Consider the following 11,747-nt stretch of genomic DNA (forward strand, 5'->3'; position numbering starts at 1 on the left):
GAAGCACTGACAGGCTTCTGCATCTCATCCATCTTGTCCATGCGCCATCCAACACACACAGAGCACTGACTAAGTTAGCTCCAGTTACAGCCATCTGGAGACATGGTGCGATCTTGGGGATTAAAGCCACTAACCCCAGCCCCCACCTCCACTCCCGTCTGCTCTGGCCATGGCAACGGTTCATGAACAATGGCTCAGCTGACCTGCCCACATCATTGACAAGTATGACACAGAAAGACAAGCTGCACCTCGACACACACAAATCCAAGAATCCTACTTTTTTCGTGCCTCGCATCCAAAAAGGGCTTCCAAAATCCAGTTTTCCACCACTGTTATTAATTTGGGTACTTACTCTGTGGATGGGCTGGTATTCATTTTAGTACACACAAAACAGTTAAACCGCATCAGCAAATTACGCTGCTTCTATGTTTAACAGACTTTCTTGTGAGGTGAGGATAATAGGAAGGAGGGTATTTTTTTATTATACATCGTATATCTGCCACCGAGTGAGCAGTGAACACAAGCGCCATCCACGAAATTGGAAACGCCACTGTAACACTGTCGTGGCCGGCTAATACTAAACAGTGACTCCAAGAGTATAACGCAAACTCACGTGCTTTTGGGGATCATAGCCACATTAGACGTGTCTAGCTTCCTATGCATCTCTGTGTTATTCATCTCTAGCTGCTCTTGCAGCTGCTTCATGGCTATGTTACAACTGATCGATTACGTAAGGTGATTTTATCAGTCAGTATGTGATCCATGAATATTTTCTTACTGCTATAGAACAATTAAGTTATAACATTAGGGTCACATGGGTTAGCACTGAAAATATAATGTTTTTTGATAAATAATAATAAAGTCTTTTATTTTGACACAGGATCGAATTTCTGGTTGGAAACATAATTAGATGATGCAGATGTAGCTCCCATACAAATACAGTAATGCAGTAAGTGTAGTATACCCTAAATTGTCAAGACTAATATTTTTTTACTGCCAGCAGAGTTGTTTTTAACAATTGTTTTGCTGTAACAAAGCGATGTATTGAGTAAAATTGTCACAATTCTATCTCTGCGTCTGTAACCGAGAATACTCTCAGAAATCGTAAAGTCTTCCACTTAATGAAATAGTTAGACACAAAAATCAGTTCTTTCAGTACATACTTACTTATTTTGAGTCCTACCCAATGAATAATTCCTTGTTTGAACAAAATATGTCTAGCATCGCAATGGTGTTATAAAAAAGCAGCTTAACTTCACATTCTTTAGTCAGGAAGAGGTATAGCAGGGCATTTAATAATATCAGTAAGATAGGTAACATGCATGTGTCTTCTGTGTGCATAGTGTTACACTCCACTCCAAAACACCTACTTAGGCTGAAAATTCAGCGGTGTATATCTTTAACAAATCAGTTACGGTGTATTTTTAACGTGAGATATCACCTCCAAGTGAATTTCAAGTCTCACTCAGGCATCTATGTACAATAAGTAAAGTTAAAAAGCAAGGTAATACCAACTAATTGTTAACATATGAATATATCCCAGCATGTGACAGGAAGTCTTAAAGCGCATGGATGACTTTAATATCTGTTTTAGCAAGGTAATGCCAACTAATTGTTAACATATGAATATATCCCAGCATGTGACAGGAAGTCTTAAAGCGCATGGATGACTTTAATATCTGTTTTCACAGAAATGAGTTATCTGACAAAATAACACAGATAATTTAGATGTGTAAATAACGTTGCACAAAGTTCTAACTACTCTCATCCACAAGTACTGCTTTAACCAGCCAGTTATACCTGCAGTGTGTTTATTTTTTGTTGCTATAGAACAGTTAAGTTACAACTGTAGTATGTCACATATGTGTTTTTATACTCGAAATATTTAATAGGTTACGGATTAAGTCCCTTTGGCACACTGATTCTTTTTCTTAAGACCTGAAGAATAACACTGTTTGTAGCAGCTTTTCGTAATTCAGTAATATTATTCACGATAATATTTGAAGAGTTGTGGTGAACAGTGTTCTGGCTTGTGAAAGCCGGCCGCGGTGGTGAATGGATGTGTGTGATGTCCTTAGGTTAGTTAGGTTTAAGTAGTTCTACGTTCTAGGGGACTGATGACCAGAGTAGTTAAGTCCTATAGTGCTCAGAGCCATTTTGATTGTGAAAAATATGTTTCTACTGCTTTAATATAACATTTCCATACAATGATAATACCATCATTGTTATAGTCTGTGTTAAGAATCTCCACGTAAATAATTAAAACTGCCTGCAGACAGAACGTAGCTTACAATCTTTTCTCGCTCTTGATTGTCTGGAAGGTTTATTTGTATACGAGTCAGTTTTCAGATTTTCCTATTGTCTCACCAGAAAAGTTGCAGGACGCTTTCAAATACAGCACAGCAGCTGTTTTGTAAACTAGGATCAGACACACACAATACATTTCATAGCTATAAGTCATAGCTTGTAGTCTGGTAATAGCATGTTCTTTAGCTGGGAAAGCTGTAAAAGATTCTACTACGCATGTATCAGACCATTTTACAAACTGGTCACCAATAAACTTCTTCTCTCCTGGGCTCATGATTTGACATATAAATTTGTTATATTTCTTTACTCTACGACTGGAACTCGTCCACATTAAACAGTCTGATTGGTGATCATAGAAACATTATACATTCCCTGGTAGTCTTCTTCTTGCTCAGTGAAGTCGTGGTTTGATGTTAGATAGTCAGACATCCCCAATTTGTTAAAACTCCAAGCTAAATCTTGCATTATATCCACATCCGTCAGCTAACAGTCGTCTACACGAAGCTGTTGCAGCACTACAGGCAACTAATCTATTAGACAGGCAGCTAATCTATTAGAACATCTACTTTTTTAACATCAGCCAGTTGCACTTTATATTGTGTAGCCACATCATGATTTTTATATTTCCTTGAAATGATTTTTCATTGCTTTCTTGCTCATTTTTTAAAAATATGCCTGCCACTGCAGTACTGCTCGGATGTAGAAGAAATGGTAGTTTTCTCTTGATGTCATATCTCTAGAATGTATCTTCCTTCCTCTAATAAAGTATAGATATCTGCCATCATCCCTCTCTGTTATATCTAGTGTTCACAGGTTCTGCCACAAATTCCAATTACTTCCACTACAATGCTTTTTCCTAAGTGCATCTATATAATCAATGTAATATTACTAAAGAAATACAACATCTTGGTGTAGGTAACGAATTTTAATTGGTATTTTATGTGTGTAGTAGTTACTGATACTAATTTTTCTTTTTCAGACCTATGGAATGGGGGTTTACAAACATTTTCTCATAGGTTCCCTAATGTTAGAGAGCTCCCTCGAAACCGTTATTTTTCTAATTTGCATTATTAATGGAGTAAATGCATATATCTTGCATCCCCCTTTCTTAACCATATTTTTATGTACTCACTGTAACACATATAATACCAATGGTGGGATTTATGTTACCGATTTCGATACAGATTACAGATAAGTTCGACATTTCAGCGAACGAACTACCGTTAAATGCACCAATTCCGTGGGTTTAAGCCACGCAAACTGTGGGTAGAAATCAGCAGATTTTGTGTCGAAGCTATCGAATTTGAGTAAAAATCAGACAATCTTATTTTGTCTTCATCAGAAAATTTTATGACAGAATCATCAAATTTTTTGTGGAAATCGGTGACTTCTGTGTGTCTAAATCAGCAAATTTGAATCCATATCAGTCACAGAGACGTACATCAATAAATATATTCCATTAAATTTTTACCTGAGGTGGATGGAATGCAGATAACACTACGTGCACAAAAGACGCATATTTGCTACCTGTCTTCCTGATCTACCTGATATACCTGTTCCTAACTAAAGAATATCGTATTAAGTCGCTCTTTTATCGCCATGATGGTGATGGACATATTTTGTACAATGTATTCCAGAGCTAGATGAGTTCTATATAAATATATTCTATATAAATATACGACGTTAAACAAATTTCCTCCATGTTCTACGAAAATATACGACGGAAATTGGTAGCAGCAGCAAACTATTAAGATGCCGGAATTATGCACTAAAAACTCCCTCGCCAGGTAGGACTGACAATAACGAACTTTGTACCGAAAGCACTGAATTTTGTGTCTAAATCTGTTCGCAAGATTTCTAAAAGTATTCTCTGTCACAGATGGGCAGAGATTGTAACAAACTTCTCTGATCATTGTTCAGACACCTTAGGACATATTACAGCCACTACATTACAGTATTTATGTGGGAACTACATCTGTATCAACCAATTCTTTTTCTAACCGGAAATTCGATCTTGTGTCAAAATAAAATAGTCTTCATGACTATTTATTAAAAAAATAATATTTCGAGTATTAACACATGTGGCACTAACATTATTACTGAATTTTTCTATAGCAGTTAAAAAATATTCACGGATCACATATTGGTACTACTGATAAAATAGCGTTACATTATTTATTCATTGGCTGTAACATAGCCTTAATGCCGGAAGGGCAGTTAGAGACGACTGACACAGAGATGCATGGGCAGCTAGTTATACGAGAGAAGATAGGGCCTTATCCAGACTGGTTGCTGCTTCATTAGATTAAGCTGCGACTAGTTTCGTTACACCCTTCCTTTTCTTTTTTTTTTTTGACAAGTCAACGGAGGGTGTGCTGTCATTTATAGATGTCCTACTGGCATCCGAAAGATAGGGTTGTTGGATGGATGGACTGATGCTGCAGACGATCAAGTCGTAGTTGAGTGGTAGAGCTAAGGATTTAGCTATCATAAGATTGGGGGGGGGGGGCGAGGGGGCGGGGGTTGGTCTTCCCAGCAAGTCCCAATGCTGCAAAAGCGTATGCGGAGGTGGAGTGTTGCTTAGTAGCAGTTGTAAACAACAAAAGATATTAATCAGTAAATAACTATAACAATTCGTTGACTCTATAGTTATGTCTACTTCTGACGATTTTGTCCGCATGTTGGCTTCACAAACTCCTCACTCACATCGTTTACGCCACCGCCCCCCAACAGTTACCGCCGCTCCTAGCGTTATTTGGGTTGTCTTATCACCTCACTCTTCTCCTCGCCTCACTACCGGTCAAGTTATCAGTCACCTATGATAAAAGCTACATATTTTATTTCAATGTACAAACACATTCCACAAACTAAACAGACCAACAAAACAAATATTTTCCCTGTCCATCCTTAAGTGCGCAGCACAATATAGTTTAGTTTAACCTCTTCAAAGTATCCGCTTTTTGCTCTCAGAACAGCAGAACAGTAGCACAAAGTATTAGCATTCTGGAGATAAGATTTTGTAATGTTTGTGCAGATTCGGAATTCATAACGTCTGTAAATTATTTCCTAGATCTTCAACATTAGGTGACCTTTCATGACCTGCCTGCCAATTTCATACCGTAAAAGTTAAGTTGGGTTTAATTCAGGCGACTGATTTGGCCAAATTACATTCTTCAATTTCCGACAGTTCTCTTTCTTATTGACATACCACTATACAATTTAGAAGCATGCTTAGGGCCATTGTCCTGCTGTAGAACAAACCCACGACAAATAAGCCTCTTGCCAGGTGGAACTGCATTGTTCATCAGTATCCAGTGATATCCTTCCTTCTTTCGTCTTCCACTAGATCATTGACTTAATCATCTGCAAAACCCCCACATCATGACCGACCATCCACCAAGCTTCACTATTGGCGTCACATGCTGACTCTTCATACATTCAGCAAGAAATCGACGATGGTCTCCAAATATTTCGGACTCAGAATCGTCTGCGAATAGTACCTTGGACCATTGCTGCATGCTCCAGTTTTTGTATTTGTGTGCCCATTGCAATCTTTTCGTCTTATATTGTTTGCTTAGTAAAGGTTTTCTGGCCGCTAAGCCCCCTTTAGACCTTGTTCTCGAAGAAGGCGTTGCACTTATGAGTCAGAAATTGGAACTGCTCGCACACTATTTACTTTCTTGTGAATTTCAGGGGCAGTGCCAGTCTTCTTGCGTTCACGCTAAACACGTATGAACTGATTTTCCCCATCTGATGTTACTCGGGATCTTCCAGATTGTGAAACAGTTGGAGTGGCCTCAGTTTGCTCGTACTGCTGCTAAGTATACAGCGCTGTAGATTGGGCTACGCCAGAATTTGTTTCTATTGCCGTATTAGACTCCGTAATGCAGAGCTATGATTACATCACGTTTCCCAGTCCCAACTTCCTGCTTCCAAACCATTATGAGGTGATATGGTGTGAATCTGATCAGGTATACAAACATACCGGTGGATGTATACAATGCACTGTAAAATAATTCGAACTGATTGCTGATTGAATGAGGCCTATTCGAATGGAACTGTCTTAGATAAAGGCATGTCAGTGTTGTTGATAATCAGCAGCACCCCTCTATGCGAACAACCAGTCAAATACACAACTGAGACGCTTTGTCTTTACGTGTATGTCCTTGTTTTATCGCCGTGCCGGGCATATGATAGATTATTCAAAACTAAATCCCTGTTTTGACCGCAAAATCTATAGTTGTGAGAGCTGATCCAAAACTTTTTACTCGTAGGATATACACAAAGCAATCATTCCAGCGTTAACGTACGTGTCACTGCTTTTGCCATCCCCACCCTCTCTCAAACAAGGCCGGCCACTAAGGTTGTCTTGCTTGCTCAATGTTTTTTCCTAGAATAAGTCGTATGCGATTTATGTTTTGTTGGAATTTTTCCAGACGTTCCCCTTTCCTTCACTATCCCCCCACCCCCTACCCCTTCTTCCTCACGAGTGGTAAGGGTGCCCTAGCCTAGTTGTTTTCTCCACATACAGTGTTGAGTCACATTAAAGTGACCACATGTTAAAACCCTAAATGACCACTTTTTCCAGATCGTGTCACTGCGAGACGAACAGTAAGAAAGCCAATGAGGTTCTGGAATGTATCGACAGGGATGCCGAGCCATGCCAGCTCCAATGTCTTGGCAGCTGTAGGTTGCTCGATTGAGGGTCCATGGCGCGATCGAGGTGGTCACGCAGATTCTCGTTTCAGTTCATGGAGTGCTATTTGAACCACACACGTACACTGTGAGCTATGTGACAGTCTCATTGTCCTGCTGACAGATGTCATCGTGTCAGAGAAAAACAAACTGCATGTACGGGTGGACATGGTGTTGATCTAATGCGCGTTTCACAATGACGAGATCACCCATGGAATGACACGAAAACATTCCCCAGACCATAACGCTTCCTCCTGTGGCCTAGATCCTTCAGACGATTGTTGTAGCGTGTTTTCTTTCAGTCCGTTCAGTCCGATGGAGTGTAAAACGTGATTCCTCTGAAAAGGCCATCTGTCGCCATTCAGTGTGTGGTGTCACCACCAGACACCACACTTGCTAGGTGGTAGCCTTTAAATCGGCCGCGATCCGTTAGTATACGTGGGACCCGCGTGTCACCACTATCAGTGATTGCAGACCGAGCGCCGCCACACGGCAGGTCTAGTCTAGAGAGACTCCCTAGCACTCGCCCCAGTTGGACAGCCGACTTTGCTAGCGATGGTTCACTGTCTACATACGCTCTCATTTGTCGAGACGACAGTTTAGCATAGCCTTTAGCTAAGTCATTTGCTACGACCTAGCAAGGCGCCATATTTAGTTACTATTCTTAACAGATAATATTGTGAATCATGTACCGTCAAGAGCGACGTTCATCATTAATGGATTAAAGTTAAGTATCAAACTAATTACGTCCGCTTTCTGAATTCTAATTCCTTGTCATGTTCCAGACCTCACGTCACGTGATCTAAAACGCGTTCATTTCGGCCTCCAATCGTTACACGGTGTTGACTCTTCTGCCAACACAACACAGTGGACGTCTAGTTCCGGTACTGGTGAAAATTGCAGCCTTCGTCGTCGAAGAACAGCGCTCAGCCTGGCAGCATGAATCAGGCGTCTGCTGTTGGAGGTCCACACACAGGAATTTTCGCTGAATGGTCAATGAAGAGACACCGTTGGTAGTCTCTTAGTTCGTCCAGGTGGTCAGTTGCTCAACAATTGCGCGTCTATTCGCTCCTACACACCTCAATAGCCATCATTATGCCTGTCATGTATGACGGGTGATGCACCACAACTGCCTCGGCGCCAGTTTTGGGTAGCGCCATTTTGCCATGCATCATATACTTTAACCATGGCGATAAGCGAACAGTTCAGAACCCTAGCTATTTCTGAAATGTTTCCACCGTTGGCCTGAAAACCAATGGTCACGCTCTTTTGAACGTCAGGTAAATCACTCTGTTTCCACAATACAACAACGACTGCACTGCTTTCCGCGTCCCCTCGACACGCTTTGTATACCCTCCACTGCCAGTGCTGCCACCTGCCGCCTCTGAGTGATTACTAGACGTTGACGTCGAACATAGGTCGTGGTCACTTTAATGTGACTGGACCATGTAGTAAGTCATCTCTGTACCAAATCTTGCTCCGGGCACTCCAGAGATATCTTGGAACATACTAACACAGACATACATTTTTCATATATATCACAGTTGAAAGAAAACAGTCTGGTAATAACCTTATGAAAAGATCGATAATCATTTTGCCTCAACGAATCGTAAGTATTTCTCTGGCATTACGAAGCTGAGTGGGATCAGAATGCCATACATGAATTAGTCAAAGCTCCAAGGAATGTCAGAACCCATCACAACATAATTCGCTCATTACCATTGAGCCTTTGAATAAATTGCTTCACGAAGTGTGGCTAACAAATCGAATGTATAAGTAGGTTTCCTCGTTGGTCTTGTTTTAAAACATAAGTCGTGACTGCGTGGGTAGGTCTGGAAGCAAGGCTAGTGTCCACTCCGTCCACTTGCTGAGGTGTCACGTCTGAGACGTGGAGCCTTATTCTGTTTCGTTCAAACTGATCGGTGCAGTAGGTTAACCGCGGTAGTGACGTCATTTTCGGTTCGTTAGCCGAAGTTGCTGTTTTGTAAGCTTATGAGGCCGGTAACCAATAGGACCACCCATCTATTTTTCGACAATTGTACCGAAAGTTGGTTAGGTTTCGGTATGGCCAATCGTTCAGTGCAGTGTGATCTGCTTTTCAGCTGGCATTTGTTACTGTAGTATTGCTGAGTGGTTTTAGTTTCGGATTTAGTGATTATGTTACACTGAAGAATCACATGAAACACATCCAAGTGGGAAGTGAGTTCATAATAGACTGTTTTCCTTTTCTAGAATTTTTTTTGTATTGTTTTACTGTGAGCAATTATAACATCAAAGAATATATTTTAGGTCAGTATTCTCGCAAAATACTTGTTATTTTTATGTAATTAAGAGTTTAAAAAACATTAAATTTCAAGACATCATCTCTGCTTGCGTACATTACTTGAGCGTTAGCTCAAATTACGAGTGACTTCGCGCAATTTTTCCTGCAAGTGGTTTGGTTATTAATTATCGAGCCGCGTTTACAATTTCTAACAACGGAAAGGAATTTTGTGAAGCCTGCAAGTGGAAACCTTCCAAAATTTCTCGCTTTTACGGTTTACGCCCGCATCGTTCTGCAACAAAGTGAGCCTGTCTCCCTCTCCATTAAACTCAAGAGGAACAGAGCATGCAGCGTGTACCGACTGTCGTGGCTAAGTGTATCTAAGAGCATACTCTAACGCAAGAGGTCATAGGTTCCCGCTTGCTACGTGCCAATTTTTTTGCCCCTCTTCGTGCTTGTAACATTCTGTTATTCGTGAAAATTAAGTGTTTTTCTGCAATATTCGTTGTTATTTACATGTTAGAGCACGCTCTGCGTGAAACAACCAACAGTTCGATTTATATTTTTTCTTGTCACAAATAAGTCACCATTTTTTTCCGAATACGTGGCGATTTCGGAGTGCGTGGCTCGGCAGGAATCTACACTACGTGATTAAAAGTATCCAGACACCTAGCTGAAGTTGACTTACAAGTTTGTGGCGCCCTCCATTGGTAATTCTGGAATTCAATATGGTGTTGGCCAACCCTTAGCCTTAGCTTCCACTCTTGCAGGCAAACGTTCAATCAGGCACTGGAAGGTTTCTTGAAAAATGGCAGCCCATTCTTCACGGAGTGCTGCACCGAGGAGAGATATCGATGCCAGTCAGTGAGGCCTGGCACGAAGTCGGCGTTCCAAAACATCCCAAAGGTGTTCTGCAGCATTCAGGTCCGGACTCTATGCAGGTCAGTTCATTTACAGAATGTTGTTGTCGTGTAACCACTCCGCCACATGCCGTGCATTATGGACAGATGCTCGATCGTGTTGAAATATGCAATCGCCATCCCCGAATTGCTCTTCAACAATGAGAAGCGAGAAAGTGCTTAAAACGTCGATGTAGGCCTGTGCTGTAATAGTGTCACGCAAACAACAAGGGGTGCAAACCCGTCCATGAAAAACATGACCACACCATGCAACCACCGCCTCCGAATTTTACTGTTGACACTGCACACTCTGGCAGATGACGTTCACCAGGCATTCGCCATACCTACACCCTGTCATTGGATTGCCACATTGTGTACTACGATTCATCACTCCGCAAAACGTTTTTTCACTGTTCAATCGTCCTTTTCCACTGTTCAATCGTCCTTACTCTAAGTGAGGCGTCGTTAAGCATTTACCTGCGCGATGTGTTGCTTAATAGTCTTCTTAGGAGGATCCAGACCCTCCCAAGTCTATGTTTGGTCTACACTCATTTGTGTTTTTCATTTCCACTGTCTCCTCTCTCACTGAGTATCAATGTCTTCTCTCTCTCTTTGGCTCCCACTGCAATTATCTATCCATTTCTCTTTTCCTTCACTAACACTTTCTCTCTTCCAACATAGTCACTGTCTCCTCTTTATGTCCTACTGACACTATCTACTGTCTCTTCCACCATCACTGTCACTCAGCTATTCTCTTTCAGCATGAGAAGGCATGAATATTTTCGCATGCCAAAATTTTTGGTGAACAGGGCCAAATGAGGTTTGAAATATTTTGTTCCTCACATTTCTGTCAGAGTCTTTTAGAACAGAATATATCTGCCTTTCTGTGCATTTTTCCGCTGGTTCCTTTAAATTGAAATCTGTAGGTCAGTAAAGTTTCGACAGTTTACTTATGTATTTTGACATATTTATATACTTTGACACATGTACGTACTTTGAAACATGTAAACAACAAATAAGTACACATAATACAAGAGTAACACAAAGTCATTTGCTTTACATTTTTTTCTGGATTCATTGTACATCGATCACAATTCATCGAAAGCGCTCGGTTCATGATTTGTATCTTAAAGGGGTAAAAATGTTATTAGAGCTAATTTTTTCTCATTTGCAGTCTTTCCACTTTGATATAATTTTTGGCAGTCATTTTGAGTCCTTTCAGGCGTCTTAAGGCTCCATTTTAGCCCATTTCTTGTCACTACGTACCACTTTGGACACGTTTGTTTAGGCCTGAAGCGCCCGTTGTACAGAGAGAATACGTCATAAAGTTTTATTGGTGAAAAGTGCTGACTGAAAACATAGTTCGGTGACCTCAGAAACCCTGTGATAAACCTGGAACCGAGGCCATGTCTTCACTACATCACGCTTCAGATCTGATATTACATGCATATTTTACGTGCATAACTATAGTTACTTTGGCTCTCAGTAATGGATAATGACATCATAAAAATTTTCAAGATACCACAAGAACACCATCTTAAGAAATATGGCAAAAATTTCAACATTTTCTTTCCTAAATAGAA

Source organism: Schistocerca gregaria, chromosome 4 (assembly GCF_023897955.1).
Source record: "Schistocerca gregaria isolate iqSchGreg1 chromosome 4, iqSchGreg1.2, whole genome shotgun sequence".
Taxonomy (NCBI): Eukaryota; Metazoa; Arthropoda; class Insecta; order Orthoptera; family Acrididae; genus Schistocerca; species Schistocerca gregaria.